The sequence below is a fragment of the Myotis myotis genome, unplaced genomic scaffold (genome assembly GCF_014108235.1).
Source record: "Myotis myotis isolate mMyoMyo1 unplaced genomic scaffold, mMyoMyo1.p scaffold_m19_p_11, whole genome shotgun sequence".
Lineage (NCBI taxonomy): Eukaryota > Metazoa > Chordata > Mammalia > Chiroptera > Vespertilionidae > Myotis > Myotis myotis.
The window spans coordinates 51,547,017-51,556,618 of record NW_023416315.1 but is presented as its reverse complement, the minus strand read 5'-3'; positions in this window follow the sequence as shown (position 1 = coordinate 51,556,618).

Genomic DNA, 9,602 nt, shown 5'->3' with positions numbered 1-9,602 from the left:
CCTGATTGAGCCTCCAGAATCCATACACCCTTTTACTTCACTATCTTTTATATCAATCCCCCAATCCTTTGATGCCTCCTTAGGATTTTTAGAAAACAGAAGATGCAGAGTCACCAAAACCCCTAAGAGAAATACAAATAGTACCCAATATTTATTCAACTATATATGATGCTTAAAATGCCTTTGAGAAATCCCCTTTCCACCGATCTTCGTTGATAATGTTTCTGGAAGCTCCTGATACTTTCTCTTCTCAGGACTAGTCTCAGCAGATTTCGTCTCCCATTTGAGAACCTCACAGTCACTGCTTATTATCTTCTCTCCAATTCAAAGGTTGATAATTCTATTGGCTGAGGAAAACAGGCATGATGTACTAAGTTGGCCAAGTTCTTTCAGATTCCAAGTGTGTTTATTTGCACAACAGCCATGGTACTTTATATTCATAAAACTCTGTATCGTTCACAAAGCACAAAAACTCATGAACTCATAAACCAGATAGGTAAATATCAATACTTCCATCTCACAGAGTTAGAAAGAGCTTGAGCTTAGGGGATAAATGCTATGTTACAAAGCTGGAAAGCAGAATAGTTGGGACATAAAGCCTGCTTTTATTTATTTATTTTGAAAGATATTACTCATATTTAATAGTTTGTTGATTTTTAGAGAGAGAGAAAGGGAGAGGGAGAGAGAGAAAAATCAATGTGAGAGTGAAACATCAATCAGCTGCCTCCTGCACATGTGCCCTGACCAGGAATTGAACTGGAAACCCTTCAATACACAGAACAACACCGCAGAGGCCAGGGCCAACCTTGCTTTTATTTACTTGGTTGTTTGTTTGGTTTTCCCACCACAACAGAGTACACAAACTGATGTTTCAGATTTTAATAGCTCTCACAGAGAAGTTCATTTAATTCATTTTCTTAAGGGACTTAGAAACTAAATGCTGTCCAACAATGAAGATCCCTTGGCCCTTTCATTACTTAAAATAAAATAAAAAAAAAAAAACTTAAGGATCCATTTCATGAATCAGTTGATTATTTCAGTGCTAGCCAAACACACATAAGTGTGTTTATTCCCACTCCATGGGACTGTAAACCAAATAAATAAATAAATAAATAAATAAATAAATAAATAAATAAATAAAAAATAAATAAATAATAGAAGGCCAAAGAGGCAACAAACATTTATTTGTGATCCAAACGAAAAGCTATTTGGGAAGGACTGATCCAGGCAGAAATCAAAACAGTGCTCTGATTAAGAAGTGAAGGCAAGGGGTATTTATGAGAAAGGGAAGGGAAATAACTATGTGAATAGAAAAAAAGGAACTTCTATGGGTGTTTATAAGCTAAGGATAGAATTTCTATAGATTCAGTTAATCTAACATAATGATGCTAATTCTAAAATATGTTCTTAATTTTCAGTCCTGTGGTAATAATATCTGCTTTCCTATTAGTTTTGCAAACATTTGTTTAGACTACAGCACTGCTTCAGGCCCAGCTCAAAGGTGATTTGGCCCAGTTTTAACATTCTGAAGATTTGAGGAGTAGAGCATACAAGGCAGTTCCTCTTGGCAGCTCCAACTCCATGTTGAAGTGGCTTCGTTTATATTATTTTCTATTGTATTTTTTATATTATTTTTATATCCCTCCCCTTTGATTGAGATCTTTCCTTGTAAATATTGCTGATCAATCATTGGAAGGCAATACTGATCAGTTATTAAAAGCAGTGTTTGTCCCTTGTTGCTAGAAAGGCTCATTCCCAGTATGCCATTTTACTGTTGGTTCCCTGTCTCTAGGAAGGCCCATTCCAGATATGTCATGTCCCATGTAGGAGGAAAAGTGATTTTCTTAGAAGCCTTAGACCACTCCTGACAACGAGAGTGCTAAAACAGAGGAAGGCTTTGCTGTCATATTCATTTAAGGGCAAACATCTTCTGTAGTTTGAGGTTTTTCACATAAAGTTCCGTAGCCCTTTGTGATCATCTCAAAACATGGAGCAGTGATTACCCAAGGGGTATCCAGCTGTGCAAAACAAAGTTTTATAACAACAAAAATTCCCATAATAACAAACAAAATGGCCTGTGAGGTAGGTTTAAAGATAAAGCCCAATGTTGAATTATCTTTCCAAGCATAAATTTAAGGGGAACTAAAGTAAGGTAAAAAGGAAAAAATCAAGGTCCAGAATCCTGAGTTAGCTGTCCACAGCAGATGCCACCTGTTTCACTTCCTGGTAATTTTTAATTTCAAATCCTCCATTTCTTGAGCAGTCCAGTTAGTTGTAAAAGTTTTCTTTAAATGAGAAACAGGAATCCAAGAGTCAACACCTTTAAATTTGGCTGCATACAGTTTAGTTAAGGGTATCCAATATGGTCCTTTCTATCTTGGTTATAAAGAGTCCTCCAAAATATGTCTTTTCCACTATACATAAATCGCCTGGTTCAAATTGTGGTGCTTAAATTCTTTGTCTCCTTTAATTAATTGGATATCAAAAGCAGATAAAGCCAAAAGCATAGGTTGACCTGATAAGACTGCCAGGAACCCTATAAGCAAGTTATCAGGATGGTTTTCCCAAAAAGGCTTCCATAAGTCAATCCTTGTTCCTTAACGCTACCTGGTCATATCTGAGACTATGCATGTTTAGTCATGCATTTGAGTCAAAGCCTTGGTAATATAACCAATGTTTCCAAAAAGAACAGATTCTTACTCAACTTACATAATTAATTATACTGCCATAAAAACAGGAATACTAAGAGTTTCCAAATTCTGGAAAAATCAGGTAGGAAGGAAAAGATAATATTTTGATTCTGCTTACAAAGGTATAATTTACTAAATTGCTGTAGGTTACAGGTGAAAAAAAGTTTCCTTATACATGGAAAACAAAGATAACAAAACCAGTAATATTGCATATAAAAGTCATAAAGATTATAATCATCCTCATCAGTTTATTCAGTTCCATTTTATTAATTCTTGTTGACCTTAATCTTTTTTGTTAGCAGTTTTATGAATCTAGTTTTTCCTTAGACTTCTGAAAATCCTCACCCAGTTTAATGATATGATCTGAAAGTCTAACAGAAACCTTTATTTTTTTTTCATTTTATTATTATTTTTTATTATTATTAGTTAAGGTATTACAAATGTGTCCTCATCCCCCCCATTAACCCCCAACCTCCCCCCACACACACAAACTCATGCTCCCATCCCCCTGTTGTCCATGTCCATTGGTTTGGCTTATATACATGTATACAAGTCCTTCGGTTGATCTCTTCCCCTTACCCCCGCCCTCCCCTACTTTCCTTCTGGGGATTGATAGCCTGATTGCTGTTTCTCAGTCTTTGGGTCTGTCCCTTTTCATCGGTCTATGTTGTTCTCTATAATCCACAAATGAGTGAGATCATGTGGTATTTATCTTTCTCTGACTGGCTTATTTCTATTAGCATAATGCTCTCCAGTTCCATCCATGCTGTTGCAAAAGGCAAGAGTTCCTTTTTTTTTACCGCAGCATAGTATTCCATTGTGTATATGTACCACAGTTTTCTAATCCACTCATCTGCTGATGGGCACTTAGGCTGTTTCCAAATCTTAGCTATGGTGAATTGTGCTGCTATGAACATAGGGGTGCATATATCCTTTCTGATTGGCGTTTCTGGTTTCTTGGGATATATTCCTAGTAGTGGGATCACTGGGTCAAATGGGAGTTCCATTTTTAGTCTTCTGAGGTAGCTCCATACTGTTCTCCACAGTGGCTGCACCAGTCTGCATTCCCACCAGCAGTGCAGAAGGGTTCCTTTTTCTCCACATCCTCTCCAGCACTTGTTGTTTGTTGATTTGTTGATGATAGCCATTCTGACAGGTGTGAGATGATAACGCATTGTCGTTTTGATTTGCATCTCTTGTATAAGTAGTGACTTTGAGCAGGTTTTCATATGTCTTTCGGCCTTCTGTATGTCCTCTTTCGAAAAGTGTCTATCTAGGTCCGTTGCCCATTTTTTTATTGGATTGTTTATCTTCCTTTTGTTAAGTTTCATGAGATCCCTGTAAATGTTGGAAATTAAACCCTTATTGGTGGTATCATTGGCAAATATGTTCTCCCATGTAGTGGGTCTTCTTGTTGTTTTGTTGATGGTTTCCTTTGCTGTGCAAAAGCTTTTTATTTTGATGTAGTCCCATTTGTTTATTTTCTCTTTAGTTTCCATTGCCCTAGGAGCATTATCAGAGAAGAAATTTCTTCGGCATATGTTTGCGATTTCGCTGCCTGTGGATTCCTCTAGTATTTTTATGGTTTCCCGTCTTACGTTTAAGTCTTTTATCCATTTTGAGTTTATTTTTGTGTACGGTGTGAGTTGGTGATCTAGTTTCATCCTTTTGCATGTATCTGTCCAATTTTCCCAACACCATTTATTGAAAAGACTGTCTTGATTCCATTGTATGCTCTTGCCTCCTTTGTCGAATATTAATTGGGCATAGTGGTTTGGGTTGATTTCTGGGGTCTCTATTCTATTCCATTGATCTATATGTCTGTTCTTGTGCCAGTACCAAGCTGTTTTAAGAACAGTGGCTTTGTAGAACAGTTTGATATCTGGTATTGAGATCCCACCTACTTTGTTCTTTCTCAGTATTGCTGCAGCTATTCGGGGTCTTTTTTTATTCCAGATGAATTTTTGGAACGTTCGTTCTAGGTCCGTGAAATATGCTGTTGGTAATTTAATGGGGATTGCATTGAATCTATAAATTGCTTTGGGTAGTATGGACATTTTGATGATGTTGATTCTACCAATCCATGAACACGGTATATTCTTCCATCTGTTTATATCTTCCTCTATCTCTTTTTTCAGTGTCCTGTAGTTTTCAGCATATAAGTCTTTTACCTCCTTAGTTAAGTTTATTCCTAGGTATTTTAATTTTTTTGGTGCAATGGTAAATGGGATTGCTTCTGTAGTTTCACTTTCTGTAAGTTCACTATTGGTGTAAAGAAATGCCATGGATTTCTTAGCATTAATTTTGTATCCTGCTACATTGCCGAATTCATTTATTAAGTCTAATAATTTTTTGATGGAGTCTTTAGGGTTCTGTATGTACAGTATCATGTCATCTGCAAATAAGGACAGTTTTACTTCTTCTTTTCCAATCTGGATGCCTTTTATTTCTTCTTCGTGTCTGATCGCAATGGCTAGTACTTCCAGTACTATGTTGAACAGGAGTGGTGAGAGGGGGCATCCCTGTCTTGTTCCTGTTTTTAGGGGGAATGGTTTTAGTTTTTGCCCATTGATTATGATGTTGGCTGTGGGTTTGTCATATATGGCTTTTATTATGTTGAGGTATGATCCCTCAATTCCTATCTTGCTGAGAGTTTTTATCAAGAAAGGGTGTTGGATTTTGTCAAATGCTTTTTCCGCATCAATTGATATGACTATGTGGTTTTTCTCTCTCAATTTGTTTATGTGATGTATCACATTTATTGATTTGCGGATATTGTACCATCCTTGCATCCCTGGGATAAATCCTACTTGGTCATGGTGTATGATCTTTTTGATGTACTGCTGGATCCGATTTGCTAGGATTTTGTTGAGGATTTTGGCATCTATGTTCATGAGGGATATTGGCCTATAATTCTCTTTCATTGTATTGTCTTTATCTGGTTTTGGGATTAGGGTGATGTTGGCTTCATAGAATGAGCTGGGAAGTGCTCCTTCCTCTTGGATCTTTTGACATAGTCTGAGGAGGATAGGTTTTAGGTCTTCCTTGAATGTTTGGTAAAACTCCCCTGTGAAGCCATCTGGCCCCGGGCTTTTGTTTGCTGGAAGCTTTTTGATTACTGCTTCGATTTCCTCCATAGTTATTGGCCTATTGAGATTTTTAGATTCTTCCTGGTTAAGTTTTGGAAGGTTGTATTTATCTAGGAATATGTCCATTTCCTCCAGGTTGTCTAGTGTGTTGGAGTAGAGTTGTTCATAGTATTTTCTAACAATCCTTTGTATTTCTATGGGGTCTGTTGTTATTTCTCCTCTTTCATTTCTGATTTTGTTTATTTGGGTCCTCTCTCTTTGTTTCTTGGTGAGCCTGGCTAGAGGTGTATCAATCTTGTTTATCCTTTCAAAGAACCAGCTCTTGGTTTTGTTGATCTTTTGTATTGTTTTTTTGGTCTCTATGTCGTTTATCTCCACTCTGATCTTTGTTATTTCCTTCCTTCTGCTTACAGTGGGCTTTTTTTGTTGCTCTCTTTCTAATTCTTCGAGTTGTAGAGTTAGGTCATTTATTCTCATTGTTTCTTGTTTCTTGCAGTAGGCTTGTAGAGCTATGAACTTCCCTCTCAAGACTGCTTTTGCTGTGTCCCATAGGTTTTGGATTGTTGTGTTTTCATTGTCATTTGTTGCCATGATGTTTTTTATTTCTTCTTTGATCTCACTGGTGACCCAGTCGTTGTTTAATAGCATGCTATTTAGTCTCCATGTGTTTGATTGTTTTGGATTGTTTTTGTTGTAGTTGATTTCCAGTTTTATGCCTTTGTGGTCTGAGAAGATGCTTGATATGATTTCAATTTTCTTGAATTTGAAGAGACTTTGTCTGTGACCCAATATATGGTCTATCTTTGAAGATGACAAATGTGCACCCGAGGAGAATGTATATTCTGTGACTTTGGGGTGAAATATTCTGAAGATGTCAATTAATTCCATCTGATCTAGTGAGTCATTTAGGATTGATGTTTCTTTGCTGAGTTTCTGTTTAGAGGATTTGTCCAGTGGAGATAACGGGGTGTTAAGATCCCCTAGTATGATTGTATTGCTGTCAATCTCTCCCTTGATCTTCTCCAGAAGATTTCTTACGTATTTGGGTGCTCCTATATTGGGTGCATATATATTTACCAGAGTTATTTCTTCTTGTTGGACTGCTCCCTTTAGTATTATGAAGTGGCCTTTTTGATCTCTTTTTATGTCCTTCACTTTGAGATCTAATTTGTCAGATATAAGTATTGCTACCCCGGCTTTTTTTTCACTTCCATTGGCCTGAAAAACCTTTTTCCATCCCTTCACCATCAGTCTGTGTGCGTCTTTTTTTCTGAGGTGGGTTTCCTGTAGACAGCAGATATATGGGTCATGTTTTTTTATCCACTCATTTACCCTATGCCTTTTGACTGGGGAATTTAATCCATTTACATTTAAAGTTATTATTGATAGAAACTTGTTAGTCGCCATTGTTGTTCTTTACCGCTGCGTTCCTTCTTTGTTTCCTGTTTTTTCTATTTACAGCAGGCCCTTTAGCATTTCTTGCATTGCTGGTTTGGTTGTAATAAACTCCCGTAGACCGTTTTTGTCTGTGAAGCTCCTGATTTGACCCTCAATTTTGATTGATAGCCTCGCTGGGTATAGTATTCTTGGATTCAGACCCTTCCTTTGCATGACTTTGTATATTTCATTCCATTCCCTTCTTGCCTGATGTGTTTCTGTTGAGAAATCGGTCGCTAGTCTGATGGGGGATCCTTTGTAGGTAACTTTCTGTCTCTCTCTGGCTGCTTTTAAGATTCTTGCTTTGTCGTTGGTGTTTGCCAATTTAATTATTATGTGCCTTGGTGTCAGTCTTTTCGGGTTCATTTTGTTTGGGACTCTGTGAGCTTCTTGGATTTGTGTGAGTTTTTTCCTCCCTATATCAGGGAAATTTTCTGTTACTATTTTTTCAAACAGGTTTTCTATTCCTTGCTCAGTTTCCTCTCCTTCTGGCACCCCTATTATTCGGATGTTGTTTCGTTTAGCATTGTCCCAGAGTTCTCTTAGGCTCTCCTCCTGCTTTTTAATTTTTTTTTCTAGAAGCTGTTCTGTTTGGGTATTTTTTTCTACCTTGTCTTCTAGCTCGCTGATGCATTCCTCTGCTTCTTCTAGTCTACTGTTGATGCTTTCTATTGAGTTCTTTATGGCAGTGATGTCGTTTTTCATTTCTTCTTGGTTTCTCTTCATTTCCTCTTGGTTCTTCTTCATTTCCTCTTGGTTCCTACACATATTGTTGAATTGGTCTTCCATTCTTTTCATCCACCTTATGGCCATTACTCTGAATTCTTTCTCTGACAGGTTGCTTGCCTCCATTGCCTCCATTTCGTTTACTTCCTTTTCTGATGATGCCTGTTTTTCTTTCATATTTGGGTTGGTTCTTTGTTTCACCATGATTTCTCTTCTCAAGGTGTTTGGTTATGTAGTTCTCTCTCTGCTGCGCTGATTCAAAGGCACAAAATACAACACAACAAGGCACAACGTACAAGGCAACAAACTAAATGCATTCACGATATTAATAACCCCAAATAAAGGTGACCCCCCGAGCGAAGAGAATTAGGGGATATAGAAGAAAAAAGAGAAAAAGATTAAAGAGAAAAATAAAAAACAAAAAGGAGTGCCGAAATGAGATTGGGAAAAGGGAGAGAGGAAAAAAAACAAAAATACAAAAAAAAAAAAAAGTAAGAGAATGAAATAGAGGTGGGGAAGAGGCTATTTGTATGGGGAGAGCGAGGGATTGGAAATTAGATATATAAGTAGGGTGAAATTTAGACAGTGGGTAGAAAGAAGGAATAGGTAAAATCCAAAGCAGGAATAGGGTAAGAGAAACAGGACAGCAAAAGGGGAAAAGTGAGGAAGAGAGTTTTGGCTTAAGGGTAAATGTGGGCTAGAGAGAAATGATGCTAAAGGAACGATGAAAATAGTGTGTATAACACTAATCCCAAAATAAAATAAAGAAAAATAAAAAAATAATAAAAAATAAAATGACACTTGAAAAAATGGTAAAAGGATAGCAATAATACTGGTTAAAAAAAATGTAGTAATTAAAAAGGTAAAATCAAGTGATGAACAAAATAAAAAATAAAATAAAAAGATAAAATAGGTTCTTAATGAAATGGTGAAAAAAGAATTAAAAAAATATATATATATATAAAAATATTCGGAAGTGAAGGTGCTTCAGATCTTCCACTCTTCTTTTTGGCACGCCTCAATCCTGCCAGGCATTCAGGGGAGTGTTGAACTTCCCTGCGATACACTGTCCCTCCGTGCAGTAAACCACAGACCTGATTTTAAGGCAGCTTGTATTTGTTTACCAGACTGCCTTTATTTGTGATCGCAGAAGAGACAGTTCGTGACTCTGCCTCTGGGTGGCAGTGTGTCTGGATTGACCTCCGAGGCTATAAGTCCTCTCTATCAGTAGGGTTTTTTTTGTTTGTTTGTTTGTTTTCCTCTATGGTATTTGGAACTGGTTCGGGAAAGACCACTGCCCAGAGCTGTTTCCCAGGCTCCCCAAAAAGAACTTTCCCCTACAGGCTCTGCGAATGACCCCAACTGGGGAATCCCATGCACTGGGTTTAATAATCAAATGCACGGATCTAAGGGGAACTGTAACAAGAGCCTGATAGTTGTGCGAATTCGCAAGCCTCCACCTTCCAGGTCTGCACACAGTCTCCGCGCGCAGTCTCCGCGCGCCCACTCGCCCCTGGCACCAAGCAGCCAGCAGATTGGCAAAGTCCAAGGCTACTCCTTTACATCCAGTCCAGCTATGGGCTCATTTTTCGTGTTCCCTTCTGCCAGCAGCCCTGTGGGGCCCCTTCCCCACTCGCCGGTCACGCTGGTCCCAACGGCT